General features: G+C 40.6%; 1 long non-coding RNA gene across 1 annotated transcript in view; it reads left to right on the forward strand.

The window, feature by feature from the left end:
* Nucleotides 1-11,046, forward strand: part of LOC144311305 (uncharacterized) — a 150,044-nt gene extending 138,998 nt beyond the window's left edge. The window contains exon 7 of the long non-coding RNA XR_013376869.1: nucleotides 10,562-11,046. This is a non-coding gene — a long non-coding RNA (uncharacterized LOC144311305). The remainder of the gene's footprint in view (nucleotides 1-10,561) is intronic.
* The last annotated feature ends 15,395 nt before the right edge of the window (nucleotides 11,047-26,441 follow it).

The following is a 26,441-nucleotide window of genomic DNA, read 5'->3' on the forward strand; positions in this document are numbered from 1 at the left end:
AGGAGAGTTCAGAAACTATAAAATATCAAGAAGACTACCAAAATGATCCATAATCTCATCATCTAGGAATAACCACTGATAAACATGTTCGCATACTTCCTCCTCGTCGCTAACACATATTCACTTTTCGAAACGAGGAGGACAAACTTATGGGGGAACTTTATATTTTTCAAACTCAAAGGCAAGTGGTAACTGAGAAGCCCAGTCAGACCTCTCTCTGGGATGGCATAGCGGTGTGGTCTGGAACTTTCTGCTGTGGGTACCTCCTCTGAAGCAGGGGAAGAGAGGAGCTCTGAGAACACCCTGGGCTGCTGTCTATTCCAGGTGAAGCGCCCAGAAGGCTCTCAGTCATTTTTGTGGCCTGTGCTTCCCTTCTGATCCCTAAGATGTTCCTCATGGTCAAATGCGCTCTCATTCTCCACGGTTACCAGAGGGTCTCCGCGGGAAGAATTAGCCTGGCTGGAGATGTGTGTGTGTGTGTGTGTGTGTGTGTATGTGTGCGCGAGCGCGTGCACGCGTGTTTTCCTTTCTCTCTAACTCACTGAGAGCTTGGCAAGGCCAGGAGAGAGGCGCCTGATTATTTTTAGCCCCTTGTTCCTCGGAATGGATTGTGCATAACAAAAGAATGCTAATGCTCAGTGTCTTTATGAAAGCACTCGAGTTCATCAGCTTTGCAAAGAAGTGAAATTAAATCAAGATTTAATTGGGATATGCATGTTTTATTCATGCTACTAACCACAGGAGAAGCCAGCAAGCTGAAGGTAAAAAAGAGGGAAAAAAATCTTTTGAAAAGTTGTTTCTCTCTGATTAAATAGAGATAGTTTCCAACTTCAAAGGAAGCAGGCCTTTAATGTATTTTAAATGCTCAACTACGCTTGGCCTGGCCAACTCTGCTGCTGGTGGGTGACAGCAGACTGGGCATGCCCTGCTCCTGCCTTCATGTCTGGCCTCTAGAAACAGCTCTGTGGCTCCTGGTCCTACCTTCTGAGGCCCTGCAAAAGGCTGTCCCAGAACCCTGGGGAGAGGTGGGTTCAGCTCAGAGGATCTAGAGTTACCCCTTGAGGGTGTGCAGCCCCAACCACCAGAGTCTGAAGGACAAATAACACCAGAGAATAAGACTTTCCTCCTTCACTAGACATTTCTTCCCTGGACAGGGACACATTGAGTACCTAGCAGGAGCCGTGTCAGGTACAAAGATAAAGTGGTTCTAGCCTGAGCTTCTTGCACCTAACAATATAGGACAAGAGATTAAACAAAGACCTTAAATAACATGGAAAAAGAGAGAGGAGGCAAAGGTTGCCGGAAAGCTTGCAGATGCTTTGAGAGATCAAAGAAAGGGGTAACTCCACAGCGAGAGTGAAGAGAGCTTTAGGGAGGAGGTGGGGTTTGAGTCGGGTTAGAGGAACGTCTAGAATGTCTGTGTGTGCAGATGGGGAGAAAATGCTCCAAGCAGGGCAAATAAGTCAAGCTGGTGGAGATGGAAAGTTTGAAGGATGCTTCAGAGTAGACAAAGTGTCTGATGGGCTATGGCTTGGGAGGTGTGTGGTGTACGAGTGGGAGAATCTGGGGGTACAGTTTGGAACAAAAGCACACGGGGAGTCTTAAATTCAGGCTGAACAGTTTTTACAATGAAAGGAGTGGCTCCAGTTTAATGGATAGATGGCTCTTCAGAATCATAAATTAAGGACCCATAGAATTGGAAGAGATTCTCAGGATCCTCTGGTCCAAGGTTGGCCCCTCCTGTGGCTCACTGCCTCCTGTGACTGCCAGACATCTTTCAAGCATCTTGGCGCTCTTTTCTTTTGAAATCAGAAGGAAGCTTACAGTCTTTTTTTGCGGGGGTAGGGGGAGAAAACTGGTTGCCACTGCTGGATCCTGGCCATCTGAATTTTTTCCCTGCCATTTTTTGGCATTTTATACCCCAAAAGTATTTGCATGAAGTGGCTTTGGACAGGTTGTTTTAGCTGTCCATAAAAATAGACTAGGTTATTTGGCTTTAATTACCCATTGAGAAAAAAACTACAAGTCCCCTTAAAGTATCAAATAGATAACAAGATAGCACAGAATTAGCAAGAAAGTTAATTAAGGGAAAACGAGAGGTAAAGGCAACATAGAAAAGATTTTTGCTTTAAGAGCTTTGGCCAGTTTGGGGAGTTTTGAACCTTTGTTTGAAGTCCTTATGGATGAAAGATGACAGGAATCAAAATCCAAGATTGTACAAGGTTTGAAGTCTAATAGGTAACATGTTCCACAACAAGCTGGTATAAATATGAACTGAAGGAATCCAGCCTTCTTACAGATTTGCAGTCCTGTTTCCCATCTCCTGGGTGGTTCAGGGAGCCTCAGGGCCTGAACTTGGTATGGGATGGCCCTATACTGGTAGATTCATGGCACTTGGAAGGAGCAATGCAAACAAATTGTCTCCACTTTGTCATGGCCTCAAATATTACAAATAATTATTTAAATATTTATAATTATTTAAAGTCTAACAGGTATCATAAAATCAGAGATAGCCATGTCACTGTAATGGGTGCAAAAATGAGAAACAAAAAGCAATAGAAACGTATCTACAGGGACTTTAGTATTAAAATGATCAGATACACATTATACAGCAACGGTGCTCACTCTGGGTTGCAGCTTGAATTTCCAGGGAAGCTAGGATGACTGTGACATTGACATTAGAGTTTAGAAGCCTTGTTGGGCATCAACACCTGATAGGGGAAGGGAAGAAAGCAGAACTAGGAAGAGAGAGAAGTCAGGCTGGTCACCACAGCCTCAACCAATGCAGGGGGAGCTCTGAAACTGGGATGGCACATCAGAGACACCCTGAGTTGGATATAGGGGGTTAGGTCTTTAAATTCTCATGACAACCAGTCTTAAGCTATGGAAGGAACCTCTTTCCAACTAAGGCAAGTTTCAAAGAGACTGTCAGATAGGTAGTTTCTTATTGGCTGAGTTAGTCATTCCTTATTTCTGAAAGACAGAAGGATACTGCAGCACAGCATCCATGGCACTGTTTAAGGAAATAATAAAGAAATGTGAGTAACATTTGTGTGAGCAGGAAATGATAAAGATTGACTCATTAGATTTTTTTTAGTTTTATTTATTTTTATTTTTAATTTTTTAAGATTTTATCTATGTATTTATTTTTTTAAATTTATTTTTATTGGTGTTCAATTTACCAACATACAGAATAACCCCCAGTGCCCGTCACCCATTCACTCCCACCCCCCGCACTCCTCCCCTTTTATCACCCCTAGTTCGTTTCCCAGAGTTAGCAGTCTTTACGTTCTGTCTCCCTTTCTGATATTTCCCACACATTTCTTCTCCCTTCCCTTATATTCCCTTTCACTATTATTTATATTCCCCAAATGAATGAGAACATATAATGTTTGTCCTTCTCCGACTGACTTACTTCACTCAGCATAATACCCTCCAGTTCCATCCGTGTTGAAGAAAATGGTGGGTATTTGTCATTTCTAATAGCTGAGTAATATTCCATTGTATACATAAACCACATCTTCTTCATCCACTCATCTTTCGATGGACACCGAGGCTCCTTCCACAGTTTGGCTATTGTGGCCATTGCTGGTATAAACATCAGGGTGCAGGTGTCCTGGCATTTCATTGCATCTGTATCTTTAGGGTAAATCCCCAACAGTACAATTGCTGGGTCGTAGGGCAGGTCTATTTTTAACTCTTTGAGGAACCTCCACACAGTTTTCCAGAGTGGCTGCACCAGTTCACATTCCCACCAACAGTGTAAGAGGGTTCCATTTTCTCCACATCCTCTCCAACATTTGTGGTTTCCTGCCTTGTTAATTTGCCCCATTCTCACTGGTGTGAGGTGGTATCTCATTGTAGTTTTGATTTGTATTTCCCTGATGGCAAGTGATGGGGAGCATTTTCCCATGTGCTTGTTGGCCATGTCTATGTTAGTTTTTTATTTATTTATTTATTTATTTATTTATTTATTTATTTATTTATTTGACAGAGCACAAGCAGGGAAGGGGCAGAGAGAGAGAGAGAGAGAGAGAGAGGGAGAAGCAGACTCCCCACAAAGCAGGGAGCTCAATCCCAGGACCTTGAGATCATGACCTGACCTGAGGGCAGATGCTTAATCGACTAAGCCACCCCGGTGCCCCAGACTTTATTATTCTTTTTAAGAACTTCTATGGTACCTGAGTGGAGCAGTGGGTTAAGTATTTACTATTGGTTTTAGCTCAGGTTATGATCTCAGAGTTGTGAAATTGAGCTTTACAACAGGCCCTGTGCTCAGTGCAGAGTCTGCTTAAAGTTTCTCTCTTCTTCTCCCTCTGTACCTCCTGCTCTCTCTCTCTCTAAAATAAATAAATCTTTAAAAAAACTTCTGAAAATGAAAAATCCAACAGGCAACATTAGAAATCCAAAGAATGAATTTACCTGTGGATTAAACAAAGTTAAAGAAAGAATTAATAAATTGGAAAATATGCTAGAAGAAAAGCTATGCCTATGTATGTCATGAAAAGACAAGATAAGTACAAAATGCAGAAAAGTGGTTAAGTGATATACAGGATAGAAGGATGATAATATGAATCTCAAGAGAGAGAGAAGAAATAGAGCAGAAATAATATGTGAAGACATGATGGATAAAAAATTTCAGGACCAATGAATGTTGTGAATCCACAATTCAAAAATTAATAAATATTGAATGTACAAAACAATAACAATGCAGTCTTGTAGCTTAAGTTTAAAAACTATAGAATTAATGGAGTGATGGTGTGCTAAGATCTTTGCATTGTCCAATATATAGGTTATGATATTCACATTTGGCTTTGAAAATTTAAGGACACATCTTGCATTCTTCAGAAGCTATTGATCATGACTCAGCACAGGAAAACAGAGGAAAAGCATTTCAAGAAGAAAATAATTTCCATGATAATATTCTTTGCTATATTAAATCTATTTTGTGTGATATTAATATAAGCACTCCAGTTTTCTTGTAACCAGTGGTAGCATAGTATATCTTTCCCTATCCTTTTATTTTATATAAAATTTACTATCCATTCATGATAATAAGAAAACTCTTAGCAAAGTAGAAATGGAGGAGAACCTCTTTCTTTTGATAAAATGTATTTACCAAAACTTAGAGCAAACATCATATTTAATGGTGAAGCTCTGAAAGCTTTCCTTTTGAGAGCAAGAACAACAGAAGAAACTATGCAACCTTCACTTCCATCAGTTCACATTGATTAGAGGTTTTAGCCAGCACAAAAAGAACCTTCCCTCTTCCTGCCCCCCAAAACTGACTAAGAAGGGAAAAAATCCATCGTTTAAAAATGATATAATTATGCACATAAAAAATATTCTTACTCCTCCCAAAAACCCATAGATACATTTTAAAATCGAATAAGAGAGTTTAAACAAGTTTGCTGGCTGCAAAATAAATATAAAATATTTTTCAGAATATTTACACCACATGTATGAAGACTTACTATAAAGATATGATACCTAAGAATGTGCTGTGTTGGTGCAGGGATAATAAAACACAGCAGTGACTTAGAATAGCAAGCCAAGCAATAGACTCTTGATACAGCACAGAGGTGAGCACCACAGAGCATTACATAAAAGACACACTTTTCAAAAATGGTGCCAAGACAATTGAATATCCATATGAGAGAAAAAGAAATTAGATATCTGTCTCACATCATACACTAAAATCAATTTCAGATAGATTAAAGACCTGGTTATGAAGTCAAAATTATATTGCCTTCTGGAACTTCAGTTCCAGAACAAGATACTATAGATTGACTTTTCCCTGCTCCTCCTCTCCAAATATAACTAAATACCCAGAAATTATTAAACAGAAAATAATAAAAAGAACTCCGAAAGCTAGAAAGAAAAAGGCAGACTGGCTAGAGACCCTGAGACTTGAGGAGTGACAATGTGGTGAGATTCCTGGGTTTTCTTTTTATTTCTCATATACCCTTGAACTGGGCACCAGAGAAGCCTACAACCTAGAACCACTTCTAAGTGTATACAGAAAAAGAAAAAGAAAAAGAAAAAGAAAAAAGAAAAGGAAAGCTTTATTTCTTTGGCAAAGGACCAAGGAAAGAAAAACCCAAGAGATACCTAATAAGGAAGGTCAATCTCTACTCCATATATGGGAACCCAGCAGTGACACCAGTGAAAAGAGCCACCTCAACCCCTTCTCCACAATTAGGACCCTGGTGGGTGTTTCCATTTGTTTGCAAAGCATCAGAAAATCACCAGACCATCCAGCCCCTGCTCTGTAAACCAGTCTCAGTGTGTGGTCTAAGCCCTAGACAGTCCTATTCCCCACTGCATAGTGGGGCCTGGTGGGTTATTCATTCAACAGTGAATCCTTGTGTCTCTCTGCCTTCAACCTAGTGGCAAAAGACACCCAGACCAAGAGTTTTTCTCTTCACCAAATGTCTCCCAATAACAGCAGGTGGCTTGAGGAAATACCTTCTGCCACTCCAGACAATACTAGGCACTCAGCAAGTGTCCTAACAGCATTAGAAGAAACAAAACAAGCCAAAATAACATTACAAGGACTCTGAGAGCTAAACTTTCATTAGAACTAAAGCCACAAAAGTAGGACAGAACCCGTATGCTAAACTTTAAAAGGGTCACTTTCTGCTAAAATAAATTTGGATAGGATCAAGAGTCCCTTAGCATAATAGTCAGAATGACTGGAATACAACAAAAATGATTCTTCATACTAAGCAATCTGCAGAAGCACAACTTGAAAGAGAAAAGACAATCAACAGATGCTAATCCCAAGATATTGGAATTATCTGACAAGAATTTTAAAGCAACTCCCATAAAACTGCTCCAATAATCAATTATAAATTATCTTGAAGTAATAAAAAAGAAAATCTCAGCAAAGAAATAAATAGAAGTTATAAAAAAGAACCAAACAGAAATGATAAAACTCAAAAATACAATAACTTAAAAAAAAAAAAACCTTGCTAGATGGAATCAAATACAGAGTGGAGATGACAAAGCACAGAATCCATGAACTTGAAGACAAATCAATAGAATTTGTTCAATCTGAACACTCAAGAGAGAATAGACTGAAAAAGAAGAATAGTTTCAGGGATTTATATAACAAATAACGAACATTCATATTATTGGAGTTCCAGGAGAAATAATGGCTGACAACTTTCCAAATTGGTGAGAGAGAAAAACCTACGGATCCATGAAGCTGAGGGAACCCCAAATATGATAAACCAAAAGGAATACATAAAAGACATGTCATAATTAATGAAGAAGAAAACTAATGAAGAAGAAAAAATATTAAAAAGAGCCAGAGAGAAATGACACATTATCTATAAAAGACCACCAATTTGAATGGGAGAGGATATGTCATTTTTCAGTTCTGAAAGAAAAGAAGTGTCAACCTTGAGTCTGGTGACAGCAAGTTTGGTTTTGTTGTTTGTTTGTTTGTAGACATAGACAAGCTTATTTTAAAATGTTTATGGAAAGAGAAAGGGTCTAGAGTAGCCAAAACAATTTTCAAAAAGAAGAATAAAGTGGGAGAGATCCTCTCTCTGATGTTAAGTCTTACTATATGACTAGGGTGTTCAAGAAATGTGATACTTACTATATGACTAGGGTGTTCAAGAAATGTGGTTCAAGAAATGTAGTACTATAGGCACTAGATCAATATCACAGAATAGAGAGTCCAGAAGTAGATCCACACAAATATGTCCAACCAGTTGTTAACAAAGCAAAAGCAACTAATAGAAAAAGGATAGCTTTTTCCATAAATGGTGCTAGAGCTATCCTCCACATAAAATGGAGCATGACTTAAGCCACACATCTTATGTACAAATATCAACTCAAAATGGATCATGGACCAAATTTTAGGAAAAAAACAAAGTAGAAAACTTTCAGTAAAGAGTTCTTAGACTTGATATCAAGAGAAAAATCTGAAAAAGAAAAGGATAATCAATTGACCTCATTAAAATTAAAAACTTTTGCTCTGCAAAAACTCTATTAAGCGGACAAAAAGATAAGTCAGACTGGAGGAAAATATTTGGGAACCACATGGCTAACAAAGGACTTATATCCAGAATACATAAATAACTATCAAAACTGGAAATTAAAAGAAATCCAGTTAGAAAATGGACAAAATACATCAACAGACATTTAATTAAAGACAATATATAGGTGACAAATAAGAACACTATGTCAGACATCATTATCCACCACAGAAATGCAAATTAAAACAGTTAGATAGCACTACACACCTATCAAAATGGCTAAAGCAAATAATAGTAACAACACCAAATCCTGGCACAGATGTAGAGAAACTGGTTCACACCTATATTGCTGGTGGGAATGTAAAATGGTACAACCACTTTGGAAAATAATTTGGAATTTCCTTTAAAAAAATAGACTTACATGGGACCCAACAAGTGTACACTTGGGCATTGATTCTAGGGAACGGAAAACTCATTTTCACACAGAAGCTTGTACAAGAATATTCAGAGCAGCTTTATCTGGAATAGCCCCCACTCTAGGAACTACTCAATGTCCCTTGCGAAGTGGAAGATTAAATAAGCTGTGGTACATTTATATCATGGGTTACTACTCAGCAGTGAAAAAGAGTGAACTCTTACTATAGCATCTTAGATGAACCTCAAGGAAATTATGTTGAGTTTAAAAAGCCACTGTTAAAAGAATATGTACTGTGTAATTCCATTCATATCGCATTCACGAAGTAGCATTCTTAGAGAGACAGAGAACAGATTAGTGGTTGCCCGGAGACAAGGACGGAGGGGGAGGGGGTAGCTGCAAAGGGGTGGCGCTGAGGAGTCTTGGGATGATGACACAGTTCTGTCTACTGATTGTGGTGATTATCCCGTGGAGCTACACTTGTGTTAACACTGCATAGAGTGACACAACACACATCTACGTTTGCATAGGTACATATATGGGTGCGTGCAATGCTGGTGCAACCGGAGTATGTTGTGCAGATGGTAGCAATGTCAATTTCCTGGTTGCAAATATTGAACTCTAGCCATGCAAGATGCTAGTATTGGAAGAGAAGATGCCGGGTGAAGGATGCATGGGACTTCCCCATACATTTTTTAACACCTTCTTGTGACTGTAATTATTTCAAAGTAAAAAGTTTTAAAAATTATATTGCTCTTAGACGACAAAACAGAATACCCTTATGACCTCTAAGTAGGAAAGAATTTTTTTAATGAGATACAAAAAGCACGAGGTATAAAAGACATTTCCTTAGCGTTTCATCTAACTCAGACTCCCGTGGCACATAATATCATTTTTTTTAATTGTGAAATCTCATCTTGAAATTATTTTCTAGGTTGGCTCCTAGAGTACTTACGCTTATCCAAATTTTCCTTTTGTCTCTTGGACTTCTTTATTCATTTGATAAACACATACTGAGCTCTTATTATGCTCCAGGAACTCCTTTTGGTGAGAGATATAATAGTGAACAAGACAGATTTTTTTTTTCAAATTGATAAGCTTTCTATCCTGACAGGGCTTACAGTTTAGTGCTAGTTGGTGAATGAAAAGACAAAAAAAAAAGTGTAAGTAAATAAATTAAAAATGGCATGTCAGTGATGAGCGTGATGTAAAAAAAATCGCAGTTGGGCAATAAGATGCTGGGCAGAGAAAAAATGGGCAGTTTTAAGTAGGATGGTCATGGAGGTCTTCACAGAGGAATCTTTGAACAAAGGATTGAAGAAGACTGTACCATGAGGCTATCTGGGGGAAGAATGCTCAGAAGGAACGAGCAAGAAGAAGTCTCCAAGGAGAGTATATGCCTGGCCAGCGCGGGTACAAGCAACTGGCCACAGCACACATTCCCAGACCCTGCCCCTTATCCGCCGAATTACAAACTCTAGAGGTGGGACCAGCAATCTGTGTTTTCAAGACCCTGCAGGTGATTCTGCCCTGGTTTAAGAAACACTGCTCTAAATGATGTGCAAACCGTCTGAGAGCCTTGAGAGCAAAATAATGACACAATCTCATTTACCTCTTGGCTTCTCTGTTGGAAATACTTCATCAGGAGAGCAAGCATGGACTTGGGCTCACTGGTCAGAAGGCTGTGGAGATGATCCACTGGAGAGATGACAGTCTAGGGCCATAGTGGTGGAGCTGGGAGGGGGTTGCAATCACAGATTCCCAAAGGCTCCTCTCCATGGGAATTGTCTTCTTTGGAGCTGGGTCACATAGTTTCACACGTAACTCCCACAGAGAAGATGCTCAGATGCATGAGTTCACACATTGCAAGAGCTCTGGGATATTTTGTAAGGAAATACCACCACACTCTCACTCGGTGGAATTATTCTGCCTACTTTGGGATCTGTGGTATATAAACTTAAACTGATTTATTCTTGAAGAAGTTTAAAATTTCCATTTCTGGACTCCCTTATACCTCATAGGGACTCATCAATCCCCTCTGTCTAGGAATAAGGTCACTCTGACTCCAAAGCCCGTTAAAAAAAATATTTTGTCATCTATTATCCCAAGAGCTGAAGCCCCAGCTAGGATGACAAGTCTGTCATTTTTTTTTCAGGGGTGAGGTGTGCTTTCCCGAGGATGGCCGGACCTGGTGTGCATGGGATCACTATAGCCAGTGAACTGGCAAGCCCGTGGTTGGTTCAGTTACAAGTGTTGACAGTGACAGGTGATGAGGATGGAATGGATGTTTATAAGAATTACATGCATCTCTGAGTGTTTATTTATTTGATCTTTTGGAAATTAATCTTAGAGTTTCTACAACATGTAATGCTAAACACATGTCACTGATTTTGAACTTAATACAGTGCATGGAAATGTTTATAAGAATTAGAGGCACTTCAGAGTCTGTCACGGGGATAGACTGTTGACACAATCTGCTTATGCTGTCTGAAAATTGTTTTCAGTCACGGACAGCTATATGTTGCTCTTTTAAGAGTTCAAGGACTGAAATCTTTATTGTTGTGTCTAAGAAGAATGAAATTGTTAATTGTGTGTACCATAAAATACGTGAATAAATAAACAGAGTATGTTAATATTTTACTGTAACTGTTAGGATTTGCTAGAACACCATTCATTACATTGGGTACAACAACTAGTAGATTCTATTTCTCACGTCAAGTCCTATTGATTGCTAATGACTGTTGGAGCTCCGTGAGAATTCAAAGACTGAGTTTGGTTATAGAAAGAAAGGGACATGTTTAGTGAGAACTGTCTGCTCTTGGTGGGGGTGTCATGGAGGGATGTGGCTCTGGAGCCCCACAGTGTCCAACACTTCCACGGAAGCAAAAAGAAATCAATTTTATTAAGATAAATTCAGAATTCCCGAAACTAGATGTCCCTGTCAGCTGGCCACTCTGAACGTGCTCATTCTCTACTGTGCACTCTGCACATGCCCCACTGTTTCTCTAGTTGCTATTGTATCTGTATAAAATACTCTGTCTCCACCTGCCCCCTTATTCTATTTGGGTCTCAGGGTCCTTATGATCTGTCTCCACCTGCCCCACATGCATATTATACCCCATAGGTCTTCTGTGCCTTTCATTTCAGTTAGTCTGGCTTCCTTATTATCCCACACAGAAATAATGATAATTTTGTCTCTGAACACTTGCTGAGAGCGACCACCCAGGTTAAAATGTCCACCTCTTTGTCTATTCCATTTCTATCCATCTTTTAAAAGATCCATTTTTTAAGTCTACCAGTCCTCTGTAGACTATGGAGTCTTTTCTGATTACCCTAACCCCTCTCCCCTGACACTCCTATTCTTGATTTCCTAGAAACTTTGGGTTAACAGTGGAAGACAGAACCACAATATCTTACTTAAAGCAAAAAAAAAAAAAATGGATGAAATATTGAGAATTGAGTAGTATTGAAAAGTCTGGAGGAGCATACTCTAGACTGGGTTTCTAGAAAGATTTGTAAAATATTGCAGGATTTATCCACCTTGGAAGCTGCTTCCTATGCCTAATCTTAAAGGTATAAGGAATTGAGATTAAACCCTAGAACATTAGGTATTAGGGACATGCCATTTTAGGGAAAGTGCAGGAATTCAGAATGTTACCACCATTATAAATGTGATCTCAAGAGTCACATCAATCCTACTAGAGCACACTGGAAAAAACAAACAAACAAACAAACAAACAAACAAACAAACAAAAGCAAGAGGACATCCTGTGCCAGACGTCTTGGCATCCAAGAAGCTAGTGACCCTAGATTCTGGAATATGCTGCATAAATGCCATACCTCACCGCCCTATTTGCCAGCAGAAGACTGCAGATGCCTGTAAAGGGGTCTCTCCTCTGCCTTCTAGATCTTGCATGAGGAGACATAATTGTTTGAACCTAAATCTTAAAATCCAGCTGAAAGAGCCCAGGAAATGCAGTCCTTAGTACTCTACCATCTACAATACAGGAAGGCACACCGGAGAGGGCGGGATGGACACTTATCTGCCACATTTGTCACGTTCATCACAAATTACTATATTTAAAAGTTGCAAATCCAGTCCTGCCATTTCCCTGTTTAAAACCACTCATTGCCTCTTAATAGCCTACAGCATGAAGCCCTAACTCCTTAGCACGGCATAGAAGGCTCTCTGCTGCTCTCTATTGTGGAGGACAGCCTGTAATGTAGTAGCAGGACTGCGGGGGAATTCAGAGTCATGGGTGATTTTCTATGTATTCATCTGACTTTTTTTTTTTTAAGAAGATGGTGATGGAAATGAAACTGTTTTCATCTCCCCCTTAACTTCCCCAATTTAAACAACCTAGCAACTAGAATATCACAACCAAAGGGCCATGGCAAAAATCTATAATAAAAGTTGAAATCAAGGAATCCTGATGAACATTAGAGTGAGCAGGGAGGTCAGAGGAGTCATAGCTCAAAACAGTGTGATGTAAGAAAGCCATGGTTTTGATTCCTTTGCCAAACAACAGAGGGGGGGAACTCTAGTGGCCTGAAGCTAGAAAAACCATCCTAGTCATCCCTCCATAAAAAGCCCTACTTCACATTTGTATGTAGGGTTTTCTGATACTGTAGGACACATTCTGCGAACGGATGCACGAAATAAACCGAGTTTAAGCACACATGCTCACGGACACAGTTCAAAATGAAGGTGGCTTGGTGCTGACCTGCAAGTGAGCTTGGAGGGGCCACCCTTCAGGCTTGGGGGGCATGCTACCTCTATGCTGCTGCTGGAAAATAAACGCTGAACATGGATTTTGCTTTTTGCCTTTATGGTGAAAGCACAACACTTCTTCGGATTTCTTTCGGTTGGCGAAAGCAGGTACTGATGTAGAAGCAAAGTGGCCTAATGCCAACTTTTAAGAAGTGTGGATACCTACATCTACCCTTTTCTTTGGCTGGTTATGACACTGCAGTTCGTTTTTAGAACTTCCTTGGTCTGTGACCCATTTCATACATCCCTTGACCTTAATGAGCACCCCCAGGAGTGGGGATTCTGTTTGGGGTGCAGTGATGCTTTTGCCCCATGTCTTCATTTCTGAAGAATTGGACCTGTTGGCCCTGCCTGTAAAGACCTTCACAAACTTTCACCGCTGCTGCTGAAGCCACACCAGAGGTGTCTCAGGAGAGCCCTTACATCGATCCCTGTCTCTTCCCTGTTCCCCTTTTGCAGTAGTGACCTTATTGTATTTTGATACTGAGGATTAACCGTCCCAGCTAACAGTGCAAAATTATTTTTTTTCTGTCTTCTCCCCAGGAGCGCGAGAATCCCAAAATATCCAGGAGGCAATCACAACCTCTGATTCGGTGGCATAATGTTTGTCTTTCTTCATGGAAACAGTCCTCCATTGAGAGGCAATGTAGCATAGTGGGCAGGAGAACCGAACTTAGGCCGCATGTGTTGGAATACCAGCATTTACATCTCTGCACTCGGTCTCCTAATGCTCAAAATGTGGACAGTACAGCACTTTACTCACAGAGTTGTTATGAGCACTGACAACTCTAATAACTGTGGATTATTCCATGGAAATCACACAACACTACGCCTGGCACATGGGTGTTTGTTATTAGCTACTACCACTGAATGCTAAACTAAATAATCAAGAAGATCACTAGATGGAACTGTGGGCCTTGCACAACCCCTCCTCACTCCAAGCTCAGGCACTGTCACTTGTCCTCTGGACTGAGGATTACATTAGTGGGGGAAATAGCGTCATGCAAGGCTTGCTTATTCAAAACCCAATGTAGTCCAATCTCCCAAGATTATTCCACAACTAGCACTGGTTTTTACAAAAGTCCATATCCTCTGTTTTATCAGGCCATCTATTTCTGGAAGATGGTGGGATGATAGGACAATGAATCCCATAGGTATTGGCCCTTTGTCTTCATCCTTTTCTGCAAGTTATTTGATAAGAAATAATGTGTGGACTGTTGTGATGACGTTTAAGGCATTATTTACATCACAGATGATAGGTGACAAAATCATGTTGAGAAAAAAGACGAGGGATCCCTGGGTGGCGCAGCGGTTTGGCGCCTGCCTTTGGCCCAGGGCGCGATCCTGGAGATCCAGGATCGAATCCCACGTCGGCTCCCGGTGCATGGAGCCTGCTTCTCCCTCGGCCTGTGTCTCTGCCTCTCTCTCTCTCTCTGTGACTATCATAAATAAAAAAAATAAAAAAATAAAAAAAAAAAGAGAAAAAAGAAGAAAATCCTGATCCAGAGTAACTTTCACTTCCAATAGGGGGCTGGTGGCAGTAAATCAGTGTCCTTTCATAATGGAAGGGTGAGTGATCAATCCACCAACACGAGGTCACCTTGAAATATAATACTCTATCATATGACAGGGTTGTTGGTCGTTGATTCTGCAAATTGATGAGGAAAAGTCCTTATACTTGTTTGTTCTTGTCAGCTTCAGTTTACATAGTTACATGGATCCCGTGTTTCATGTGTGAAATACTACTATTATACTGTTCACTTATTTGGAACATAGACTACGCTCTGAAAAGAATCCCAACACAGACTTGCTTTGCTCATGAGAATTCAAGCAATGTTTTAATTTTCAATTGCTTCCATGAAAAATTTACCACAAATTTGATGTCTTAAGACAACACAAATTTATAATCTTACAGCTCTGTAGGTCAGTAGACTGACACGGATCTCATGTCACTAAAATAAGTGTCAGTAGGGCTGCATTTCTTTCTAGAGGCTCTGGGGAGAATCTGTTTCCTCGCTCATTCAAGTTGTTGACAGAATTCAATTCCTTGAGGTTGTAGGAACGAGGTGCTCACTTCCTTGCTGGTAGTCAGCTGAGGGCTGTTCTGGGCATTTAGAGGCCCTTACAGTTTCTTAGCTCTTGCCCCAATTTATCCATCTTCAAACCCAGCATTGTGGATTGAGTTCCTTCTACACTTTTAATCTCTTCTGCCTCTTTTGTTGTATCTCTTAGACTCTTCATCCTTAAAATATTCTCCACTTTTAAGGACTCGTTTGATTAGGTCAGGTCTACTAAGATAATATAGGATAATCTTCTCATGTCAAGATCCCAAACCTTGATCACATCTGCAAAGTACTTTTTGCTAAGTAACATAATGTATTTGCGAGCATCAGGGTTTAAGGCATGGGCATCTCTGAAGGGCAGTCATTTTGTCTACCACAAGCAGGCACTGGAAAGACAATGGTTAGAGAAAAAGCTGACAGATGTTTATCTCATTCTCTGCACTAGGGAACTTCGATGGCTAGTTACATGGGACAATATTATACCAACCCTCAGATTTTGCTCCTTCCAAATCCCTAACTATTTGGCTAAACTATTAACAAGCACCCACATCCTTAACTCAGTCCATCTCTCTTTTCAGGCAAAGTGGAAAATGAGATGTACCAATCAAAGGCAAGTTAAGACATTTTTGAGAAAGTCATGAGGTATGTACTTGCCCCATCAACTGAAAGAAAATTGCTTCTAGCATCCTCCATTTGTTGGAAATTGCAGAGAAAAAAAAAGCATTTGTCAGATTAGTAACTCCATACTCAATACTGAGGGCTGTACTGATTTGTTCTAATAAGGAAACCATGAAAGGAAAAGCACCTGCAGTTAGAGTTATACATTTTTAAGCTCACAACATCCACTGCCAGGGTTCATCTATCCTTGGCAGGATAAGACCAAAGAACCAAATGGGTCTGTGAATTGTAATCATCAATCTTGCATTTTTCCAGGTATTTGATGGTGACACTGATTTCCATGATTTTCCTAGGATGTGGTTTCTTTTTTTTTTTTTAATTTTTATTTATTTATGATAGTCACACACAGAGAGAGAGAGAGGCAGAGACACAGGCAGAGGGAGAAGCAGGCTCCATGCACCGGGAGCCCGATGTGGGATTCGATTCCGAGTCTCAAGGATTGCGCCCTGGGCCAAAGGCAGGCGCCTAACCGCTGCGCCACCCAGGGATCCCTAGGATGTGGTTTCTATTTTGATGCATTACTTCGGTAGGATGCAGACAATGTAGAGACTCTATCTTTGAACTTGAGTTTAGGAATGAAGGGGTGAAGGGTCATGACCACCATAACATGAAGTAAGACCTCTGCTTACTCAGTTATAGTCATAAAAGGAGACTTTTGTAGGTCTAGCCAAGAAAGTAATGCTCACAAATATTCTACGTGGTCCATCCATTCTCCTGTCCCTTGTAGCTAAGAGCTGCCACGTGACCAGATGTGTTCAATGGGCTGTGAGCAGAAGTTAACATGTTTAACTTCTAGATGAAGCCTAGAAGAGCAGGTATTAGTTCCCCATGTAGTCTCTTTCCTTACCATGGGAACTGTGAAATCAGATTACAGGAATGAAGCTGACTTCGTCTCTAAGTCACTGCATGATCAATAGCCCTAGAGAGTCACTCAGGTTTGTACCAGACTTTGTGTAAATGAGAAATAAACTTTTTTAAGTGCTAAGCCACTGACACTTGGGGGTCATTTTATTAGCACAGCATATCCCAATTCATTAGGGATCCAATCTGTACAGTCAAAGGACCCCATAAGCAATCAACCACCATCAATGATCTTGAGGATTAGACTGTTCTGTTTACCATGATGATACTTCTTTCTGTTATGGTAATCAAGTTCATTCTGGCCCTGCCAGTTAAGTTCTCTGCTTGTTTTTTTCCTATCCTGGAATGTTTCTATCATGTGAAAACCAAGGAGCCCATTTTAACTACAGCACCTTTTTTTTTTTTTTTTTTACCATCTCTGGACTATTCAGAAGAGCCACCGAAATGTTTCTCAAAGATGCCATCATTTCCTTCACTAAGATCTACCTCAAAGTTTCAGTGAGGGGAGATTTTTCTGGGCCCTCTCTAGCAATTTAGGGAGTGGGTAATGCATTGTGATTAATCTGCTTTGATTTCCTACCCTTCCAAATTAAAGTTCCTTTATCTATCTTAGGCCAAAATGTTTCTGGCACCTCAATTTTATTTAGTGAGGGTCAACACTGAACACAGGTACATATTAACCAATTACTATTGGAGCATATTCACCTATTACTATTGGCTCAAACTATTAGAGCCCATACCAACAAGCACATAGATATTGGGATGTCTGGTAAATTCCTCCGTATTGAAAATTTAGTCCAATATAAAGTTGTGTTTTGTCCGGTTTGATGAAGACCCTCTAAATTCATTCTCACACAAGTTCCAAAGACTTTTGCAGATATAAATTAAGAAAGTCCTGCAATTTTTGGGGGATAAAGTTCTTTGATTTGATTTAGTGTTTTTTCCTTAGAATGTACTGGGATCTAATTTAATTACATGTTGGGAAAAAAGAAGGGATTGTGGGTAGAGGTAGAGACGGTAGATCAAAACGGAAATTGGCTTATTATTTTAAAGGAACTTTCTTGGATGTGGGCACAGGAAGGTTGTTTCCATGGATGTGGGAAGCTCAGTGACATAGGAGTCTTGGGCACCAAGATGCCTCCAAATTCTACCACATGCATATAATCCAGGGCTCGAATGTCCTCTTCATTCTTGAGTAGGGGCCCAACCAAAGGGACAAGTTGGTTAATTCAACAGAGGCCATAATTTGGCAATCTGAAGATGGAAAAAAGATCTTTCTAATAAAGCTGGTTTTCACTTATCTGAATTCTAAAGATGTGACCAAAAAGAGATAGTTTCATACCCCTTATAGAATGCCTGAGACTTCAGAGGTTTTGGTGCATTGTTTTCTTTAAAAACAAAAACAAAACAAACAGCCCTCCTGCCTCCCCCCCCCCACCAAAAAAAAAAAACATTGAATGCCAAGACATATAACTTGCTTATGCTATCCTGGAATGCTTATGCTATAGTCCTTGAATTCGCAGGGACACTCTCCGGGGCCTTGTCCTCCATGAGCACTTTATTCCAGATGACTAAAGCTAATCCTTCAATTAACTATTTTGCTACTGGGTGCCATAAACTAGAAATGAAATGTATCCTGGAGTAGTAACAGATCTCCCATTGCCTTCTGCTTCATCTAGGCTACGTATCAAATCCAAGCTGGGGATGTATCAATTACAAGGTGCCTACCATGTGCTGGGCACTGCTCTAAGGGGTTTTCATGTATAAGCTCTTTAAGCATTAAAACAACCCAATGTGGGATGCCTGGGTGACACAGCAGTTGAGCGTCTGCCTTCGGCTCAGGGCATGATCCCGGGATCCAGGATCAAGTCCCTCATTGGGCTCCCTGCAAGGAGGAGCCTGCTTCTCCCTCTGCCTATGTCTCTGCCTCTCTCTCTGTATGCCTCTCATGAATAAATAAATAAATCTTAAAACAAACAAACAAAACAACCAAATGAGAATGGCACCATGAATCATCCACACTTAAAAATGAGGAACTGATACACAAAGAAGCTAGTTCACACAGCTTGTGAATGGCAAAGCTGGAGATTCAAATCCAGGTAGTGTAGCTTCACAGCTATGTTTTTAACTACTGTGTTTTGCTGCCTCTCAATTTGAAAGTGGGATTCTTATCAGTTGGTATTCTTTCGTTTTCAAGAAATAGGAACTAATTTTCGCTATCTTAACAAAATGATGTTTTATTAGAAAGTTGTCAGAATTGACAGAAGCAGGCTAGAATAACAAACAAGAATTGAGGTCCCTATAGTGGACCAAGGAGAAGGAAGCACAATAACCATTCTGTAGGGAAAGTCTGGCCAGGACAAGTTGTTGTTGTCACTACTGCTACATCACTGCTAACTTCATGAAAACATTTAAACTTCTCCACCATCATATTGCCACTCACTCAAATGTCAAATTCCAGGACAGAAGCCTCTGAGTTGCTGAGCCTGTTCATTTGCCAGTGCTGTGGCTGCCAAGGAGTAGACAGAAGGAGGATTGGATCTTTGTGGCTTCCCGGTGGGAGAGAGGTGAAGCCCGGCTTTACAATGAAACTAAATACAATAAGGGAATCTCACAATGTAGTAAAGAGGTTGCTTGGCAGACATTAAAATGCTAACCGTTCACTCTACTTGTAAAGATCTAAAAGCATTGGGACCCTGCAGTCTCATTGGTGTCTGAATATGCAAGAAAGCAAGGAACAGATATGGTTCGGTCTTCCCATCCTCCAAATCTTTCCCAACTTCATTATATAGTTGAATAGACTTCAGTAAAGAGAGGAAAACCAACTATCCCCATCCCTGCCCCAGAAACACAGCAGGCTAGATGCAAATTCTAGGCTCAGTCCATTTAATGAGGCTATTTTTTCCAATGACTTGGCAAACCCAAGACACACCCTAGACTATTCTAAGCTTAGAGCTTCTTCTTACATCCCTCTGTGGTATTGGTTGCCCACACCTCCAGTTGTCCCAAGTCCAAAACCACCAAACTCAGCCCATCTGGCTTTCAGATAAAATCTGATGCCCTGGAGTCAACAAGAAGCTCTTAAGAAGTCCTGGGCTTCCCAAGATGTCAAAGTACTCCAACTCCCTAGATTCCTTGCACTCTCTTCCCTCCATTTCAATAAACCTGGTAGCGCCATCAACACGGGTGAGGCTATAGGCAGTTAAAATAGAAAAATAATTGAGACGGTTCTGTTCTTATTTCTTTCTACCATTGTCTTAGACAACTCTTGCCCAATACCTCTGGCTACTCACAGCTCTGGTCCAGTTATTATCAGAAGTGAAATCAACACCTGTGCCTATAGAAGAAGCTTTGCCTGTAAGAAGCTGATAAAAGAACTCTGTCTGTCAATCTATCTTTCTGGTACCCAACAATGGCTGTGGGAATGGGGTTTATGAAACCTATACCAGCTTACTAAACTAATGGACAGAGTTCTTCAACCATAAATATTGGTCAAAAGTCACAAGATACATGATAAGGTCTATGAATGAAGGTTCAACATAAACAAGCAGAACTGACCATCGATGAAACAGAAATGATCAAAGGAGTGGAACAGAACTTTCTATACATGGGAGATGTCATTGAAACCATAAAACAATGCAATCAAAAGCCAAAAAGAGGGGGCGTACCTGGGTGGCACAGTCCGTTAAGCAATTGACTCTCGATTTTGGATCAGGTCATGATCTCAATATCATGAGATGGAACTGCATGTTGGACTCTGAACTCAGTGGGGAGTCTTGAGGATTCTCTCTCTCTCTCTCTCTCCTTCTGCCCCTACTAAGCCACTTTCTCTGTCTCTAAAATAAATAAATAAATCTTTAAAAAAATAAAAAAAGGAGGTGCTTGGGTGGCTCAGGTTAAGCATCTGCCTTTGGCTCAGGTCATGATCCCAGGGTCCTGGAATCAAGCCCCAGGTCAGTGTCCCTGCTCAGTGGGGAGTCTTCTTCTCCCTCTGCCACTCTCCCTGCTTATCCTCTCTCTGTTTCTCTGTCAAATAAATAAATAAAATCTTTAAAAAATAAACCAAAAGAGGAAACTAGGAAATCTATATTATTATTCTTAACTTAGAAAAATCAACAAACTACTTAATGATAAAATGGATACAGTTCCTCTGGACACAGGAAACCATTAATCTGCTCTTAGTAGATAAATTTTCTCTGTTATCTTATATCAGTTTGTGTCTGACTTTTTCTGCTCAGCATAATATCTTTGAGATCATTTATATTGTGCCTATCAGAAGTTTGTTCCTTTTTATTGCTGAGTAGTATCCCATTGTATAAACATACTATGATAATTTACCTATTGATAGGCACTTAGCATACTTTCCTTTTTCCTCTTATGAATAAAACAGCTATAAACATTCATGGACAAACTTTCTCATGAAGATGTGTTTCATTTCTCTTATATAAACACATAGCAGTGCATTACATTTACTGTGCTTCCTATGTGTCAGGAATTAGATCACTTACTTTCACATAAACCATCTCATCTAACTCTCTCCAGCTGCTCAGTGCAATCCCTGACACTGGGACTTCTATTGGTGGCACTCAGCTGATCCTCTTCCCACCACACTCGCCGTATCTTTTTCTCCAACAACACGCAAGTCCCAGACTCCCTGGGCCACCCTAACTCTGCTCCAACAAAAAGAGCCACTTTGACATTGGCCTATTCCAGGGCAGGAGTAGAAACCAGAGGAGTGCGGGGCGCTGCCTGGGAGGATAGAGGTGTGCGGGCTGCGTGCCCAGTGCAATTAGAGGCGGATTAAGATGGAAACAGTGTGGGGGCCAGGCGTGATGTGTTTTTGCCGTCTTGTCTGGGATTAGTAGTAATATATCTGCTGGCATGATGGACACATCTGCTTTCGTTTATTCTGAGCCCTGTCAGGCTCACAGGCCTGGATTAAAGCAAAATCATGCTGAGTGAACATTGCTAATTTAGCTCCTTATTTCCCTCTCTTTTTCTTCCCCATCTTCAAATTTTAACGTGAATGCGATGAGAAGCCATTGCCTTCCGACATGATGTCTTGGGAAAGGAGCCTCTAATTCCTGTATCTTGAAGAGGAGGAGAGACAAGAGGAGATGAAGGAGCCTGAGCCAGAAGATGAAGCCTGGAGGTCAGGGGTATGTTTGGGAGGGAAGAAGAGGAGCAGGGAGAGAGAAAAACTGTGGGAGGGAGTAGAGGAAATGTGGATTTCCAGGGCACTGCCCAGGATGCATAGCTCTGGAACATTCCCCATTAAGCAACCAGCACCCATCTCCTCCAACAACACAGCAAAAAAATCCTTGCATATCGTAGTTCAGAGCCTTTTTCTACCTCCCAGAGGATCAAGCTTTTCTTCCCTGGTGCCCTCTGTCTTTGGGGCTAGCAGCTGGCGTCCTGGGCCTCCTCACTGCCTGGACCACTTCCCAGGCAAATGTGCTTCAAGGCAAGGGGAGCTCCTTTCGAGGCGGAGCTGCACAGAGGTGTGCCACTTCAAGTACACCTGTCTCTTATCTGATGGCAGGGTCTCAGCTAGTTCGTTTGCTGTGTTTCACACCCAGGCTGTTCCTTTGGTTACCTCCATCATTGCTTGCTGGCTGCTCAAGTTCTGCTTCTCAACTGTGAGTCAAAGGGTTCCCTTCTCAGCCTCTGGAATCCCATCTTAGAAATTGTCTTTCCTTGGTTTCAGCCCAGAGCCAATTTATCAAAGTCATGTCTTCAGGCACTTTTTTGTTGGTCAGGATAAGATCTTCAGATTTCCCCTCTGTCTACTGTAGTTTTTTTTTTTTTTTTTTTTTTTTTCTCAATGATACACTCCTTTCTGCTGTCCTTGGGCACTTACCAGTTTGTGGATGGTTCATTCTGCCAGTTTCTCTCCAGTTTCTTATATTTTTCTCAACTTCCTTCTCCTTTTAACATAGGAAAAGATGGCACCTTCTTTGTTAACCAAGAAAAAACATAACAGAAACATTTTTTGGAAGCATTATGGACAGAGGTAGAAATAATAACTAAGATCTGGGATGCCAGATGAAGGGAATTAAGGTATGAACGATATTTACAAGAGAAATAAAATCAAGCTGAACATCATCATCATCAACGTGATGTCTTGGAAAAAAAGGAGGAGTTGGCAGGGATTAGGCCAAGGTCAGGAGCCCTGGATGAGAAGTGGAGCCCAGCCCAAACCAAAAAGTTGGTGGGGGGAGGGATGGCAGGGGGTAGGCTTCAGAGTCCTAAAGATAGGGGCTGAGGGGTTACATGTCTTTTGCTCTCTCCACGGCAGGGATGTCTCAGATGGCTGTTGGCCTTCTCCCCATGCCAATCTAACAGAGCAGGGGCCATGTCCTGGGACAGTCCCTCTGGCTACTGCTCTACTCCATCTCCAGAAAATAAAAGGCACTTGCAAAGGGCTAAATCAAATTCACCTTCAGAACCAGCAGAATCTGGCTAATAGAATTTCAAGCTCCCGCACCCCCCTGCCCCCAGAGCTCTCCACCTTCTTGCTGATGTCTCAAATTCTTTTAACAAGGGAAAAAGTCTTTCACGCCACAATTAGGGATAAAAGACATAAAATATAAACGCCTGGCTGAGCTCCAGTTGGAGAATAATCAATCAATCCTTGGAATATAAATTACTAATATCAGATTCTTTCCTGGTATGATACAGGGAAGAGGGTTAAAAGAGCAGACTATATTGACACCTGAAATGGGGGTTGCCAAGGAGATGGGAGCCAAGAAGGGAGCAATCCCTTCTAGGTATACAATACTTTAAGGTTTGAAGTGTGGGTGTGTGTGTATGTGTGCACATGTGGGTGTGGTGTGTGCACTTTATCAGTTGCTGTTCACAACTCTGGGAGGCAAGCATTTGTCTCTTACCCTCATGCCTAAGAAGAAACTGGGCTTAGACATGTCAAATAGCCATTCCCAGGGCCACTGGCTGCTAAGCTGTAGATCTTCAGTTTGTACAGAACTTCCTCAACTTATAGCTGGGGTTGTATCTTGGTAAACCTATCACCAGTCGAAAACATCATAAATTGAAATCACATTTAGTACACCTAACCTACCGAACATATGGCTCAGCCTAGCCTATCTTGAATGTGTGCAGAACTCTTACATCAGCCTACAGTTGAGCAAAATCATCGAACAGGAATCCTATTTTATAACGAAGTGTTGAATAGCTCATGTATTTGATTGACTGATGTACTGAAAATGGCAAACAGCATGGTGCGTGGGTGCAGAATGGTTGTCAGTGGGTCAGTCATGAACCCTTGTGACTGCATGGTTCACTGGTGCTGCCTGCATCACAACATAGGGCAGTACCACATATTGTTAGCCCAGAAAAAGATCACAATTTAAAATTCGAAGTATGGTTTCTACTGAATCCATATTGATTTCACACCATTATAAAGTTGGAAAATTTTAAGTTGAACCATCATAAGTTGGAGACTGTCTGTACTTGAACCTAAGGTTCTGACTGCAAGCCCAGTGATTTTTTAAAATACACCAAACGCTACAGAAAGAAACTGGCAACAAAAGAAATATCCTACAAACTTTTACAATTTTGCCTTGGCTGAGACTTGTTTACTTTCAAATGGGGGAGGATGCGTGCATTGGTAGATGGAGTAATTTTAGGATGGAGCTGCCAAAGCAAGCAGCCTGCTTTGCATGATTTATGAAGACTTAAAAAAAATGAGGTTGAGTGTTGACTTTGTGAAACAGGAGCTTCATTTTCTGGGAATTTGCTATTTGAAGTACCTCCCCTATTTTTGTTAATTTTTCCTCTCCTCACAAAACCCCATTAACCTTCCCTTCCCAATCTACATTGATGGTCCGGGGCTTAAACTATATTTAGTTTAGTGTTTATATTTAGGTTTATTTTTCTTTAATTTTTTAAAAAATTGAAGTCTAACACTTACACAGAAATATATACAAAACATGTAACTATAGCTCCATAAATTATCATAAAACAAACCCCATGAAGCCATCGCCCAAACCAAGAGGTAAAACACCTCTAGCACTCCAAAAGGCCCCTTTCCTGTCTCCTCCTCCTATTGTCATTATCCTTTGTCTCCTCTCAAAAGATTACTCCTATCCTGGCTTCTAAGATTATTGATTAGTACTGCCCATTTTTGGACTTCATGTAAGCAGAATTGTACTTGACTTATTTTGATCGGTGTTATATATGTAGGATTCACTCACGTTAGTGTATTCAGCTATCGTCTATTTTTCAGGGCTGAATAGTGTACCATCGTACGAATACACAGATGCATTTATCTAGGCTACTGTTGGTAGCATTTGGATGGCTTCCAGTTTGGAAGCATCATGAATAACGTCACTGTGAACATCCTCACGTGTGTACTTTGATGCATATGTGCATATTTCTTCGAGCTATATACTTGGGACCGAAACTGCCTTGTCATAGACTTTAAGTTTAGGAGCTAGTACAAAGCTGTTTTCTAAGTAATCATACCAATGTACAGTCCCACAGACGATATATGAGTGTTCTAGTTGCTCGACATCCTCACCAACACTTGTTATTGCCAATCTTTGTCATTTTAATTATTCTGGTGGGTGTGTAGTAGTGTCTCATTGGGTTTTAGTCTTTATTTCCTTGACTACTAATAAGGTTGTAGGTCAAGTGGCCATTTTTAAATTAAGTACCTTTCTCACCCATTTTCCTATTGAATTCTCTCTCTCTTTTTTATTGACTTGTAAGAGTTTTTTTGTTGTTTTCTTTTGTTTTGTTTTGTTTTGTTTTAAATATATTTTGGATTGAATCCCTTGTCAGTTTATATGGATTACACCGAACTTCTCTGAGTGGGAAATAATCAGGGAGGGAGACAGAACATGAGAGACTTCTAACTCTGGGAAATGAACTAGGGGTGATGGAAGGGGAGGTGGGCAGGGGGTGGGGGTGATTGGGTGACAGGCGCTGAGGGGGGCATTGACGGGATGAGCACTGGGTGTTATTCTATATGTTGGCAAATTGAACACCAATAAAAAATAAATTTATAAAAAAAGCAAATAACTTCTCTGGCTTTGTGCCTGCCTTTTTCCTCTTAATGAATCTTTTGAATAGAAGTTTCTAACTTTGATATAGTCCACTTTATCAGTCTTTTCCTTCATGGTTAGTGTTTTTGAATTCTTTTATTTTTTTTATTTTTTTTATTTTTATTTTTTTTATTGGTGTTCAATTTACCAACATACAGAATAACCCCCAGTGCCCGTCACCCATTCACTCCCACCCCCCGCCCTCCTCCCCTTCCAACACCCCTAGTTCGTTTCCCAGAGTTAGCAGTCTTTACGTTCTGTCTCCCTTTCTGATATTTCCCACACATTTCTTCCCCCTTCCCTTATATTCCCTTTCACTATTATTTATATTCCCCAAATGAATGAGAACATATAATGTTTGTCCTTCTCCGACTGGCTTACTTCACTCAGCATAATACCCTCCAGTTCCATCCACGTTGAAGCAAATGGTGGGTATTTGTCATTTCTAATAGCTGAGTAATATTCCATTGTATACATAAACCACATCTTCTTTATCCATTCATCTTTCGTTGGACACCGAGGCTCCTTCCACAGTTTGGCTATCGTGGCCATTGCTGCTATAAACATCGGGGTGCAGGTGTCCCGGTGTTTCACTGC

Source organism: Canis aureus, chromosome 3, assembly GCF_053574225.1.
Source record: "Canis aureus isolate CA01 chromosome 3, VMU_Caureus_v.1.0, whole genome shotgun sequence".
NCBI lineage: Eukaryota > Metazoa > Chordata > Mammalia > Carnivora > Canidae > Canis > Canis aureus.